The following is a 14,633-nucleotide window of genomic DNA, read 5'->3' as shown; positions in this document are numbered from 1 at the left end:
TGTCTGTGCAAGTTGTTCTTGCACATTTCCTTCCCATGAAATCAGATTTCTATGATAAATCTATGATTTTATAGGATGGGAACACACAAGAACAACTTGCATGGGGAACATCTTAAAGCACCTTGTGTCAAGTGACAAAAACACCTGGATTTAGGGAATGAATGATCAAAGAGAAGACTTTTGAGGAAGTGTTAAAAAGCAGAGAGGGAAATACTTTGCTTTGCTACTCAAAGTGAGATCTATTTATAAGGCAGAGCCAATAAAATCCAAACATAACATCATCAGCTACCAGAGAAAGTGGTGAATCTGAATGCTCTAGGGTACTTTTAGTATTTAAAACATGAATATGTCCTTTTAAGCCCTCCCTTTTGTCCACAGGGGGTGTGAATAACAAAAGGAGAAATATTGACTGAGGTCCTTTAGCAAGAGTGGATATTGCAGTTAAACCATGTTTGGTGCAGTAGAGACACATGCTATACACAAACTTAGTGCTATCTGCTCATTAACATGATTGTGGCATGAAGCTCAGTGTTAAACATACCACTGCCTGGCTGCATGCTAACTAGTCTCCGGTTCTTCAATGCAGTCTGCTGCTCTTTATGACGCTGGTGTAAATTTCAGAAAGACTTTGAAGACTAAAAAATGGAGCAACTGGCCAGAGAAAGGTTACCTGCCATCCCTGTTGCTTTGGAGGTCTTAGCCCAGAAGGTCAAGAAGGTTTGCACTCAGGAAGCCCTCAGGTCAGACCCTGTGAATGGAAGGGGAGAAGGTGGTCAGGAGGAGAAATCCAGTAGTTTAGCTCCAACAGTCTGGCCTTAATGCCAGTAAGGTTCGTTGATCTCACATGAGTGTCAAAGTTAGTGAATGCATCTTCAAATGACATCTTTTATCCTCAGTACCACTCATCCCTAATGTGGCTCAATGAACCTCAGCCCCATCACTTATCCATCAGCTAGACCCATCCCTGACAACCCACCCCTCACAGTTTTACAAATGTTGACAACTTCAGAGCCACATCGCGCAGCATTTGCACACCACCAGCTATACGGCAATGGCAGATACATCATTGAAACATATTGCAACACACTCATTGACATCTTCACTATCTCTTGTTGGACAAGATCACACAAAACTGCAGAGAGAAGCAGCTGGCATGCCTGCATTTCTTGAGGTATTTGTAGTAGATGATGCACTCTGCAAGTTTGATAGAAAGGAACATAGTTTATTTACAGAATGCAAAGTAAAATTATTACCATGATGTACACACAATAATCCCTGCCTGGAAGAGCCGGTAGATGTGGTCTTTCTTGATTTTCAGAAGGCGTTTGACAAGGTACCTCACAAGAGGTTATTGCAGAAGGTCAGGGGACATGGAGTTGGGGGTAGGGTGTTAGCGTGGATAGAGGATTGGTTGTCAAATAGGAGGCAGAGAGTGGGGGTCAATGGGTGCTATTCGGATTGGCGGTTGGTGACTAGTGGAGTGCCTCAGGGGTCGGTGCTGGGGCCTCAGCTATTTACCATTTATATAGATGATCTGGAGGAGGGAACCGAGTGTATGGTGTTGAAATTTGCTGATGACACCAAGATTGGTGGAACGGCAAATTGCACGGAGGGTGTGGAGATTCTGCAGAAGGATCTAGATAGGCTGGGCAAATGGGCCAGGAACTGGCAAATGGAATTTACTGTTGGCAAGTGTGAGGTGGTCCACTTCGGTAGGAATAATGGTAGGAAGGACTATTACTTGCATGGAGAAAAACTGCAGCAGGCGACGGTGCAGAGGGACCTCAGGGTCCTTGTGCATGAGTCGCAAAAACCCAGCTTGCAGGTGCAGCAGGTGGTCAGGAAGGCTAATGGGATGCTGGCCTTCATAGCGAGGGGGATTGAATATAAAAGTAGGGAGGTCTTGCTGCGGCTGTATAGGGCATTGGTGAGGCCGCAGCTGGAGTACTGTGTGCAGTTTTGGGCGCCATACTTACGCAAGGATATTTTGGCCTTGGAGGGAGTGCAGAGGAGGTTTACTAGGCTGATGCCGGAGTTGAGGGGGTTGAGCTATGAGGAGAGGCTGAATAAACTAGGCTTGTACTCGTTAGAGTTTAGAAGAATGAGGGGAGATCTCATTGAGACATTTAAGATGATGAATGGGATGGATAGGATAGAGGTGGAGAGACTCTTCCCGCTCAGAAAGGACAGTAGGACTAGGGGGCACAGCCTCAAGATAAAGGGGGGTGGGTTTAGAACGGAGTTGAGGAAGAACTTCTTCACTCAAAGGGTGGTGAATCTCTGGAATTCTCTGCCCGTTGAAGTGGTGGAGGCTACCTCGCTAAATATTTTTAAGAAGCGGGTTGATAGGTTTTTGATAGGCAAGGGGATTAAGGGTTATGGGGAGACGGCGGGAATGTGGAACTGAGACACGACAGATCAGCCATGATCTTATTGAATGGCAGGGCAGGCTCGAAGGGCCAGATGGCCTACTCCTGCTCCTATGTTCTTATGTTCTCATGAATAGTAGTTCAGCAGGCCCAGTCCTGGGCCTCCCTCATAAAAGGCTCTGGTAATAAGTTCCACTGGGCAGGCCATTGCCTGTTACCAGGGGCAATCGTACTCAAAGACGCCCCCCCCCACACACAGGGAGATCAACCAGTGATTCCCCATGGACTTCGTGGGGATTATCACAATCACCAACAACATTCAGAGTGACAGCATGTTCTGGCCTTATGCACCTTCTTAAATCTCACTTGACTCTTGTCCTCCCATCTGATTTGAAGCACAAACTGCAGATGGTGTGATCATGAACCCTTTGGTTTCTCACCACCCCAGTATTAACAATGCAATCCCACTGAATTTGGGAATGGCAGACATCTGATTACACTCACAACGCACACAGTATGATCGCAGGGTTAATTCATGCTTTAGCAAATATACCATGTATAATCCTATAGCATATAGTAGCCAAAATCCATTTTTGATATTGAGTATTAGAAAATGATGGAATCCCTACAGTACAGAAGGCCATTCAGCCCATCAAGCCTGCACTGACAACAATCCCACCAAGGCCTTATCTGCATAACCCCACGTGTTTACCCTGGCCAATCCCCCAACACTAAGGGACAACTCAGCATGGCCAAACAATCTAACCGGCACATCTTTGTCCTGTAGAAGGAGACAGGATCATCCAGAGGAAACCCACACAGATACAGGGAGAACAGGCCAACTCACACAGTGACTCGAGGGCAGAATTGAACTCGGGTCCCTGGCGCTGTGAGGCAGCAGTGCTAACCACCATGCTGCCAGGGTGGAGACTCGCAATAGTAAATGTTGTCCTTGCATCTCTAGGGTTGGTCCATTGGAAAGCAATCGGAAGTGGAAATCTTGGATGATTTCCTCCTCTGACTTCATAAGGAGCGAGGCCAGTTGTAGATGAGCTAATGAGCTCAGTGTAGTCGGCAGCTTTCACAAGCCACTTGACCCTGATATTCAAAGAGCCACAGAGGAGACTGAGCAGTGACTTCTCATACCAGGGAATTATACTAATGAGCTACTGGTAAATTTGTTATGGGTATTGCTGAAAATTGTAATAGCAACCACCAGCACCGCTGAAAGAAAAAATTACTCATAGATTCTTTCTTTAATAATTGAGGAGGAAAGCATTGATCCATTTAACATATTAATTTAATATCATGTGTTGCGCATTATATACAACAGGAGCAGAATACAGAGGGGTTAGTAAGAAACGTAATTACCTCTTGGCGTATAAACGGATGGGACAACTCGGATATGCAACAGCAATAAGTATGGCCTAAACCAGCTGTGAACTTCAATAAACATTAAAATAAGATTTACTATTAATTAAACATTGTGGATAATTAATAGTGGATATTCATCTGCCAAAGTGTTTTAAATGTTATGTTTCTCCTGATCAATGAAGTTTACCTTCAACAGATGCTTTGCTTCAGTAAGGTTGCGTCACATGACAGTCTAACTTTATGTACGTCATACATCATAAACCACAATTAGGCAATTTCAGCTTATTATTTTGTAAATGTTCTCTCCACAGTTTCACAGATGCTGTATTTTGTCTTGGCATCATTTGAATCATAGAATCCCTACAGTGCAGAAGAAGGCCATTCGGCCCATCGAGTCCACACCAACCACAATCCCACCCAGGCCCCATTCCTGTAACCCCACACATTTACCCTGCCAATCACTGGACACTAGAGTCAATTGAGCTAATGAACCTAACCCGCATATCTTTGGAGTATGGGAGGAAACCCACGCAGACATGGGCACAATGTGCAAACTCCACACAGACAGTGACCTGAGGCCAGAATTGAACCTAGGTCCCTGGCACTGTGAAGCAGTAATGCTAACCACTGTGTCACTGCGTCGTCACACGTGCTGTTAAATAAATCGTCCATGTGGAATGCTAGTTCCATAATGGAACTGAAGGGCTGACTTCATATTCAATGTGTTTGCTCCACTTGTGCCTGGAAAATATTACTACCTATTCCACCTCCTCCTGCCACATGCTGTATGCAACATTGTTCCGTAATGTGTCAGCCTTAGCTGCATTGGACCCACTCCTGCCTCAGAGTCAGTAGGTTGTGGGAGTTGGCCTCAGAGAACAGTGCAGCACAGGAAACAGGTCCTTTGGAGTTAAGTCTCACTCCAGGACTTGGGAACTGAAATCAAAGTAGACATTCTTGTGTGTGGCATTATTTCAAAGATCAGCAGAGGAATTATCCCTGGTTTCCCAGCCAATATTGCTCTCTGCATCATAAGAATTACTGAGCTGCATCATATTGCCATTGTGGGAGCTTGCTGTGCACAAATTGGCTTCCATTTCCACAACTTTGCATTGACTGTAAATCACTTTGCGACAAACTATGGTTGTGAAAGGTGCAATATAAATGCAAGTCTTTTTTGCCCCTAAAGTGTAGGAACCACAACATTTACTATAACTTAGCAGAATCCATACATTTCATTTGTCTATTCACTGTAGAGAGGCTCATTTTAAAAGTGGTACAATATTATTTGCCCTTAGTTAGGCTTTAGCAGCTATCCTTGATCTGTTGCATTATTAAGTCCTAACATCCACACTACTTTATATTGCTCCAACTCTCCGTTGAATCATGGATTCCCTATAGTACAGGAGGCCACTCAGCCCATCAGGGCTACACCAACCACAATCCCACTCAGGCCCTATTCCTGTAACTCTGCACATTTACCCTGCTAATCCACTTGACACCAAGGTCAATTTAACATGGCCAGTCCACCTAACCCACACAACTTTGGACTGTGGGAGGAAACCAGAGCACCTGAACACAGACATGGGGAGAAAGTGCAAACTGCACTGTAAACAGTGACTCAAGGCGGGAATTGAACCCGGGTCCCTGATGCTGTGAGGTGGCACTGCTACCCACTGTGCCACCATACCAAATGGATAGGAAGAGGGTAAGGTAATGGCTGGGGGACTAATTTGCCAACACTCACTATATAGGTTCGTGTCTCCAGGATTGGCTGCTTGGATGAGCACTGAGGGATTGCTGATTCCTGAGGAACAATAAGCCACTGGTTATTCACTGGTATAGTTAGAGGAGAGAAGGTTGAGGGTAAAACACTGTAATTTCCTCAGAGCTGCTTGCATGCTATAGTTAGGCTATTGAGTTGGATGATCAGCCATGATTGTAATGAATGGTGGAGCAGGCTTGCAGGGCCAAATGTCCTCCCCCTGCTCCTAGCTTCTATGTGCTATTTGTGGTGTGGTGTAAACAGACTTGACGAAACACTTACGGTGAAGTTATGGCAGCAGTTCTGATGCAAGTCCTGGCAATGATTCCATTCTCTTGAGCATTGCATGGCCAAAGTTAATCCTTGACTTTTGAGTAAAGTGGTCACTGAATGTTGATCAAGAATTCCCTGTCCCCTGTGATCAGACAAACTGGAGTTAAGCAGTGCTATTCTCCTTTACCATCATCCTACTGCGAGAAAACAATATGATGGCCTAACTCTGGAATTCAGGGATAATAAAACAGCACAGTAGGAAGGATTGATTCTTTAATAACATCAATTAGTTTTTTTTGTCATTGCATTCATTCTTGGCTAGCTTTTCATCCAATAATGACAGTGCAGAGTATGCATTTACTGAGAGTCTACCATCGCTTACCAATGATAGGTACCGAGGAAAGATTGTTGAATATTTCACATTATCTCAAAATAATTGCTTCCCTCTGTTTATACATTTCATACTTCTGCAGGTTGCTTCAGAAATATGTAAAGACTGGGACACTGTTTATTTTAAAATTTGACATTAATTTTACCAACAGCAACAAAATGGCCAGCTGCATTAAATGGATATATTAGTGACAGTCCCTGTGTAACACTGCTCAATGCTTGCCAGGTTTCTATTCGCAGGCACCTGTCTTAAGCAGCCAATTTTAGTCATAGGTTTCATTACACAGGGTTTTATGTATACTTCTGGGAGCGGTTAGCTATGTTCTTTGAGTTTTTAGTATAATGATCTATTGTGTTGTGTGGATGTGATGAAGTTGACAAGCTCTGAGCCACCTGCTTAAACCAAGTAGTTGAAAAGCCTGTTCATCATCTTTTGTGCAGTGGAATGGTATATGAACTAATGATGTATCACCTCATGATAGTCTCACAAAATATCAAAACGTGCTTTCTTAAAGGTTATTGTAATGACCCTATTACCTTGAAAAAGAAGAGGGGAGGTTAGCATTACCATGTCTGTGACAATTAAATGAATAAATAAATGTTACTTTTACATATCTAATTAAAAGAAAGCCCATTTTTTCATTTAGAATAATTGCGGATATAATCCCCGCAGAGTGCAAAAGAAATAATAAAATGTTTTATATATATGTGTGTGTGTGTTATCATTTTAATCCTTGTAAAGTAGTATGTCACTTAAATAGATTACAATGTTATAAATGTTTCAATATCAAATTTATTCTTTAAGTCAGATTTACTTATTTTCTTTGAAGTAATGATATTTATCAAGCAGACTTTACATTTCTTCTTTCAAAAGGCACTGTCAGATTTTAACACTCTTCTCTCCCAAATCATTGACTTTTTTGAGCTTATTAGAGCTCTGTCATTCTGTCAAGCTTGTAGCAAATGAAGATAAGTGAAAGCTGTGTCCTTTATTAGGAGCTGCCAATTACTCACTCTCCTTTCAGAAAGCACTTATCAGTTTCTAATTCTTGCTTATCAGATGCTATGGATTTCATACCTATTACATGGACCACCAACAGTGGCATTAAGGCTAGTACAGGCTCCGCATTGTCAACTACCAGCTGGGCACCATGGGATGTCAGTGACAATACGTCTGCTGGAGCTGTCGGACTGCCTGCACAACACTCCAAGGTGCTTTGAGGAAGGAGGATCTGGATACAGGGAGTGTAAGGTAGGGGGACTTGGTGATACAGCATTTCATGAAAAGTAATAAAATAAATTGGCTTGGGTTAAAGAGGCACAATAATAACAAAAAAAGAATATCTAGGATTAAAGAAAGAAATAATACATTAAGCAATTGTGCCTCTGTGGTTTTGTACTTAAATTCTGTTAATCGCCCAAGGTAAAGATTAGCTGCTCTTGTCAATTTAATTCAGCTTCAAGTAAAGCAACAAGGTCACTTTTTCCAGCAACGAGGATTGAGTTGTCATGTAGTTCTAATAGGCAGCACAGGGAATCATTAGTCCACCTCAGCTCAATGACTGATGGGCATTTCACTTCAATCATCTGACCATGCACCAGTGGCCCAGTACTATTGACACCATGTCAGCGCCGAAAGAAGATGCCTTAATCCGCTGAGACACTCGTCGAATTGATTTGACAATCTGCCGTAATGACCTTCTTGTTTTCGTAAAGAATCACTGTTTATCCAGGGCAGTGCTGGTATACTAAATACATTCGATTGTCATGGAAACTCATATCATCACAATCAGAAGCCCTTGAAGTTTCCAGCTGATAATGTAGGTGTCAGACAGTGAATATTGCAGGCATGCTGACAGGTCGCACCAACAACTAAGTGTGCAAAATCACTAATAGGCTGCATGATGTGCTATTTCTTTCCAAGGTGAGACGTAGAGGCAAAGACAACTCTTGGCACTCAGTAATAATAATATAAAAGACAAAGAAAGTCAGATAAGTCTCCTGCTCAGAACTTTGCCTAATTTGTGTGTCTACGTAACACACTGTCAAACAAGATTTTTCACCTGCTGGAGAGCTGGAGATTAAACCGACAGTATGGTTCTTCTTGGACTATAAAGGCTGGATTGAGATTTGGCTGAAAAATCAAATTGACACAATGTTTCTTTTCTTCTTGCAAGCCTTGCCTTGAAATGTAGAGTGTTTTACCCAACCAAAGGGGTAGTCACCATTTGGAAGGCAGTTTCGGGCTGTTTGGTGCTGTGGGGAGGAGTGACCACGTTGTGCAGTGGTGTGAGACTTGGGCAAGGCCCAGTGATGTTCACCCCCCCAACTGCAGCTGGTGGTTGTGAGGGGGTGAAAACCAAACAGGGAGCAGCTTCAGATAGCCAGTAAAGCAGTTACTAAACCTGCCAACTGCCACTTCATTGCATTTCGTCACCAGCAACAAAAAGATGCAAGGAGTTTCGCAGCTGCATCTTTCAATGGGACTAGAAAAGAAACAAGCTGTCATTTTTATTCTGATCGTGACACTTGATTAATTACTTGTGAACCAAGTACCTCAGACACATAGGCTTCAGTGGCAGCTGATATCATCTGACATTTTAAGCAATTGTTCAAAAGTTTCCTCAATGTGTGAAACACATCCAATGAAATATTTATGCAGATTGGAACTTTGAAGCTCAAGTAAAAATATCAAAGTCTGAAGTATCAGAATCCCAGAGATGTATCTGTCAGTTTAAATTCAGATTCCTAAATTTAAATACTGATGTCAAGGTTCCTTCTGAACTTGGGTTGAGGGTGAGTAATGAGGAAATAAGAACTGAATAAATAGTAGCTGGAGTAGGCCACCTGCCCCCTGGAGCCTGCTCCACCATTCAATACGATCATGATCGGGGTGCCATGGTGGCACAGTGGTTAGCACTGCTGCCTCACTGTGCCAGGGGCCCAGGTTCGATTCCCGGCTTGGGTGACTGTCTGTGTGGAGTTTGCATGTTCTCCCCATGTCTGTGTGGGTTTTCTCCAGGTGCTCCCATTTCCCCCCACCGTCTAAAGATGAGCCGTATAGGTGGATTGGCCATGCTAAATTGCCCCTTAATGTGAGGGGGACTAAGATAAATGCATGGGGTTATGCAGATAGTGTCTGGGTGGGATTGTGGTCGGTGCAGACTCGATGGGCCGAATGGCCTCCTTTTGCACTGTAGGGTTTCTATTATTCTATGATTCACCTGGTTGAGGCCGCAACTTCACTTTCTTGTCTGTATCACATAATCCTGGACTCCCTTTCAGGTCAAACACCTAATGAATGTCAGGTGAAGTTTAAATCATTTGAGTGTTCACCTCAACCAAAAAATTATGAATTTGAGCCCTTCCACTTCAGTTGGTATGAGTTCCATTAATTCAGTCAAGATGTGCATAACAAGAGGTAAAGAATTACACCTTCAGAATGCTGGAAAATATCAGCAGGTCTGACAGCATCTGCGGAGAGAAAATAGAGCCAAGGTTTTGAATCAATGTATTTTCGAATCGATAGCTTTTTCCCAGGGTGGAAGAGTCAATTACTGCAAGGCATAGGCTTAAGGTGTGAGGGGCAATGTTTGAAGTAAATGTACAAGGCAAGGTTTTCTCACAGAGGGTGGTGGGTGCCTGGAACTCGTTGCCAGGGGAGGTAGTGGAAGCAAATACGATAGTGACTTTTAAGGGGCGTTTTGACAAATGCATGAATAGGATGGGAATAGAGGGACATGGTTCCCGGAAGGTAGGGGGTTTTAGTTCAGACGGGGAGCATGGTGGGTGCAGACTTGGAGGCCCGAAGGGCTTGTTTCTGTAATTTTCTTTGTTTTTTGTTTAAGATAACCTCTGGATCAGCTCGGATGAAGAGTCACCCTGACTCAAAATTGCTGTCCTTTCCTGATCTGGCCTAAATGTGACCCCAGATCCTTAAAATTCCCTCTGAAGTGGCGCAGCAAGCCGCTCAGCTGAAGGGCAATTAGGGATGGGCAATAAATGGTGCCCCAGCCAGTGATGTCCACACCTCATGTATGGATTTTTACGAAGTTTAGCGATCTTGTACAGGAACAGCAACAAATACTGTCTCCAGCATAAATGGTATCTTTCTCCTTCACATATGCAGCATGATGGGACTGATCTGAGTGCTCTATTGAAATAGGACACTATTTTAAAATAAGCCACAGGAGAAAGGGATATGGAGCAAATTTAACAGCATGATTAGTTAGCTGAACCATTAAATTGGAAGGACTTTTGCAACGTGTTGACATTATTGGTTCATGGGCTTTGCTCCATTCATTTTGTACAGCAGAGATACAGTGCTCATATTAATGCTGATCTTACAAGGCCCTGGCAGCAACCTGGGTCTTACGAGCAGTTTGCACATATGCAACCTATTCCCTTTTTCCGACAGCAAATTTGTGGCCAAAAAGTGAGAATACGTCACAAATGTGCATCTTTTCAACAATTAAATTCCATCATTAAAGATTCCTTTGACAACTTCAAGCAAGTCTACCTGCACATATGAGCCTTTCATAAAGACTGGGTGTAGGATCCAACACACTCAATTAGTGAGATGGTGACTATGACAAAAGTAATTTATGGTTTTAGCTTCTTGAATTCTGTCATGGTATATGTGGAATTAAAGGCAGATTTACTCATAATTGTAACAATTAATCAAGTTAATCTGGGAGATGATTTATCTGCATTGACAGGGAAATTTATACAAGGGGAAAAAAACACTCAGTTCAATTCAAATACAAACATGCAGTGTGATTTGTTTAGGTCCAAATGAAATGACAACATTTTAAATTGAGTTTGCAAATCTCTGGATATTATTTCAAAGCTGCATATCAACAATTTTTAAATCACCATGTCTTACCTGGAACCTTCAAAGCAAGGCTGTCTAGTAGTTCTGAAGGATGATGGACAAGCGGTATTTCTACAAATGGTATAATGGCACAGTATAATGGCAGATAAAATTAGCAACAATATTCTAGGTGGTGGGATATTTTTATTGTCTATGATACCAAAAGCTAGCATGCCTTAACCGCGGCCAAACAATATTGTTCTAACATTTCAATTCACTTACTCTAGTTTGCTAATTTTAGTTCAAGCCAAAAACAAAAATATTGTGTTACCTTTCAAAAACTGAAGTGAACCAATAAAGTTTAAAGTTTATTCATTAGTATCACAAGTAGGCTTACATGAAATCACTGTGAAAACCCCCTAGTCACCACACTCCAACACCTGTTCGGCAAACCAAGGGAGAATTTAGCATGACCAATGCACATCTTTCGAACTGTGGGAGGAAACCAGAGCACCCGGAGGAACCCCACGCAGACACAGGGAGAGTGTGCAAACACCACACAGACAGAGACCCAAGCTGGCAATTGAACCCCGGTCCCTGGTGTGTGAGGCAGCATTGTTAACCACTGTGCCAATGTGTCACTCATCAACTAAAGAAATTTTTTAAAAAATTCTCTGCTTATCCTGAACATATGATGAAAGTTAAGTGGTGAAAATAATCCTGAGCATGTAAACACTCTGGGCTGAATTTAAACTTAAGGGCCTCATTTAGCCTAGGACTAGGAAAGCTGACCTCAACCCTTCCCATCCCAGATTTGTGGGAGAGCCAGGAGAGTGAGTGATATCCACCCAGTACCTTCTTGCCCATTAAATGCCCCACTCTTGCCTCCCAGCCTGGCCCTGGTCCTGGGCGGGGATTGAATTCTGCCCTATGGTTTATTGATGAAAATAGTTTTAAATACATTCTTCTCCGTGCATGGAGCAGGGTGGGTGGGTTAGCCATGTCTACTGATTTGAGGATTTTCCCAAGACAAGATGAATACTTAATTACTTTTGATCATTACTGATGTTTGAAGTTGCACCTTATAAACATATTAAGGGCTGGTAATCATCTGAGGATTTGGAATGCATTGTATCATTGCGTATGTTACATTCCTCTCAATGTAACACATTGGCCAACAGATACAGGTTCACTGAGCATAGCCAAGCTTCAATTGTCACAACAAGGGACCAGACCAGACAGGCCTCCAGTACACGTACCTGCTCATATCCAAGGGGAATGTAACATCACTGAATCTGCTTCACGTGGTCAGCTGCCACCAACTTGTGCCATGTGGCACACACTGACCTGCAAAGAACATCTGGAGCAGTGACAATTCTTCTCAGTTGGATTTGAATGTTGTCACAAGACGGGACTTTCATGTCCATTTCAAACTCAGGAGACTCCTATCACATCAGACATTATTTACACCTGTATCAAATAAGCAATGAATGTTATCTTAATCGATCCGTCCCCGAAATAAGCATTAACTGGTCAGCTTGTTGGGTGGCAGGGTTATTTAAATACAAGATGTTCATGTGGCCACTGGCATTCCTTTATACCAATCTCCTGGTGTCCATGAATGATCACTACTCAGATGACACCTGACGATACCATCATATACACCACTGACATTACCCAGGAAACGACAGTTCATTGTGTGGCATTTCATGAGTTTGAATCCAGAGCTTTTCTGGAAACACTGGTGCCATTTTGGTTACATTGCAGGACTGATGGACGAGTCTCCAGTGGCAACGCTATAAAAATACAGCAGAACTCAAAAATGAGTTATCCTTACAGAGGTACAGCTACACCAAAAGAGCTAAAAATACAGTGCTGTAGTAACAATTGAGCAAGGAGGATATTGGGCAGGGTACAGGAACTGTATATTCATAAGCAGCCTGTTTGACAGAAGCTCAGGTGTGCAAATGCTGGCAGTTCACATTTAAACCTTCTTACCCAATGTCACTGCAGTGAATAATTGCCCCCCTTCATGATCATGTAGCAGTACTGATAATGGGTGAAGCCTTCACTACAAAGCCACTGAATAAATAGTGTCTGTCACCACAGCTCTCAGGCATCAGTAGAGTCAGACACCTGAGCAAAGCTGAAAGCTCTTTCAAGCTCATTGTGTATCATATTTACCCCGAGGCCAGTGGTGGAAAGAATCCGCACTTTAAAATAAATAGGAAATTCTCCAATGATATTGAATCTCTGATAATTACTGAGGTTTCCTATTATTGATGTGTGCCACTTCATCAACCTGGAGTTTATGTACGAATATCTTCCATGCTCTACATTTACAAATCTAGGACATTTTGAATAGGGTTCTATTAACTCAGTTCACTTCAGGGCAGGGGGGAAAAAACAACAATCTTTTTTAAAAATAAATAGGAAAGTGGTGTTTTTAACCTGTGCAGTGCTGTATCTCATAATTCAATGACTGCGATTTTCCCACAAAAAAACTAAAGACCTTACAACCACATCCTGCCTGCCTTTTGGCATGGCAAGGTGGCAAGATTGGGCAACAGAAGAAAAATCATGTTTGTGCCCAGTTTTTTGCCTCCCACAATTGTATTGGCACAGTTTTGTCGACAGATTTGGCAAAGCCCTTTTAAATATTAATGACATGCTTTGTAATGTCATTAACAGGTCCCAGGCTCACTTCCCTTTGCCACCTTGCCAGCCGAGATTCTTTCCAGTGAGAGTCACATATGGCACATCGGGGACCAGATGCAAAGGTCTCAGCGGGGCTGGGGGTTGGGATTGGAAGCCGGGTGGTTGGGGCACAGCCAGGCAGTGCTCATGGGGCCATGCCAACCTGGCAGTGCCCACCTGGCACCCTGCCACTGCCCACCAGGCACCATAACCATGTTGGGACAGTGCAAGAGTGGGGGCAGAGCCAGAGTGGGGTGGAGCTATGACATGGAGGAAGAGACAAGGGTGGAGCTCCGCAGGGGTGGGGGTAGGGAACTCTGCTTGTTAGTTATTGTTAAGTTTGGGATGGAGTATGGGGGAGGGGCAACATTTGATGACAATGTCCAAAAAAGCTTTATGTCATCTACATCATGTTTCAGCTGATTTTTCCCTGGAGACATTTTATTAGCTGATACAGTAGATTGACACATTATACATTAACCATTCTTCGCCATGTTATAGTCCTTAAAGGGGAAATGCATTCTATTCAACTACAAAGTGAATCATAAGGAATATATATGTGATATATATGTGTACACTCAAACGTTTCAGTTACACCATGTTCCAGGCAGTGAGGGAACAGACTGTGATAAATTTGGAATTGTGTCTGGTGAGATATTCTGAGGTCCTGCATTAGGCAGCCATATTTCCATTCATTTCTCATCAATAATCATAACAAAATTTAATAATGCAATCAGACTTTGATTTACCCACCCATGCCTTATTAGAATTCATTCTGAATTTCTGAAGCTGAAAATGAGCAATCTCTCTACTCTCCATCCCAGCCCCATTCTGGAGCCCCTATCTACCAGTGTGGCTACTGCTACATGGTGGGAAATGGTTGGGTGTGGCTGAAGCTGGGGAGGAGGAGAGTGCCGACCCACAGGAGGTGGAGGTGCGATAGTGGTAATGT

General features: G+C 43.0%; 1 protein-coding gene across 3 annotated transcripts in view; it reads left to right on the top strand.

Moving 5' to 3' along the window:
• The window catches only part of lrmda (leucine rich melanocyte differentiation associated), a 1,032,656-nt gene that overhangs the window by 986,289 nt on the left and 31,734 nt on the right, over positions 1-14,633 (top strand). For all 3 annotated transcript variants that reach the window (XR_013889723.1, XR_013889722.1, XR_013889720.1), the window contains one exon: positions 7,232-7,423. The gene's annotated coding sequence lies outside the window, so the exon portion shown is untranslated. The remainder of the gene's footprint in view (positions 1-7,231; positions 7,424-14,633) is intronic.

This window comes from Carcharhinus amblyrhynchos, chromosome 31, assembly GCF_965287045.1.
Source record: "Carcharhinus amblyrhynchos chromosome 31, sCarAmb.v2.hapA, whole genome shotgun sequence".
Classification (NCBI taxonomy): domain Eukaryota; kingdom Metazoa; phylum Chordata; class Chondrichthyes; order Carcharhiniformes; family Carcharhinidae; genus Carcharhinus; species Carcharhinus amblyrhynchos.
Note: the sequence above shows the minus strand (reverse complement) of the source record. Positions and strands in the feature narration are given on the sequence as shown.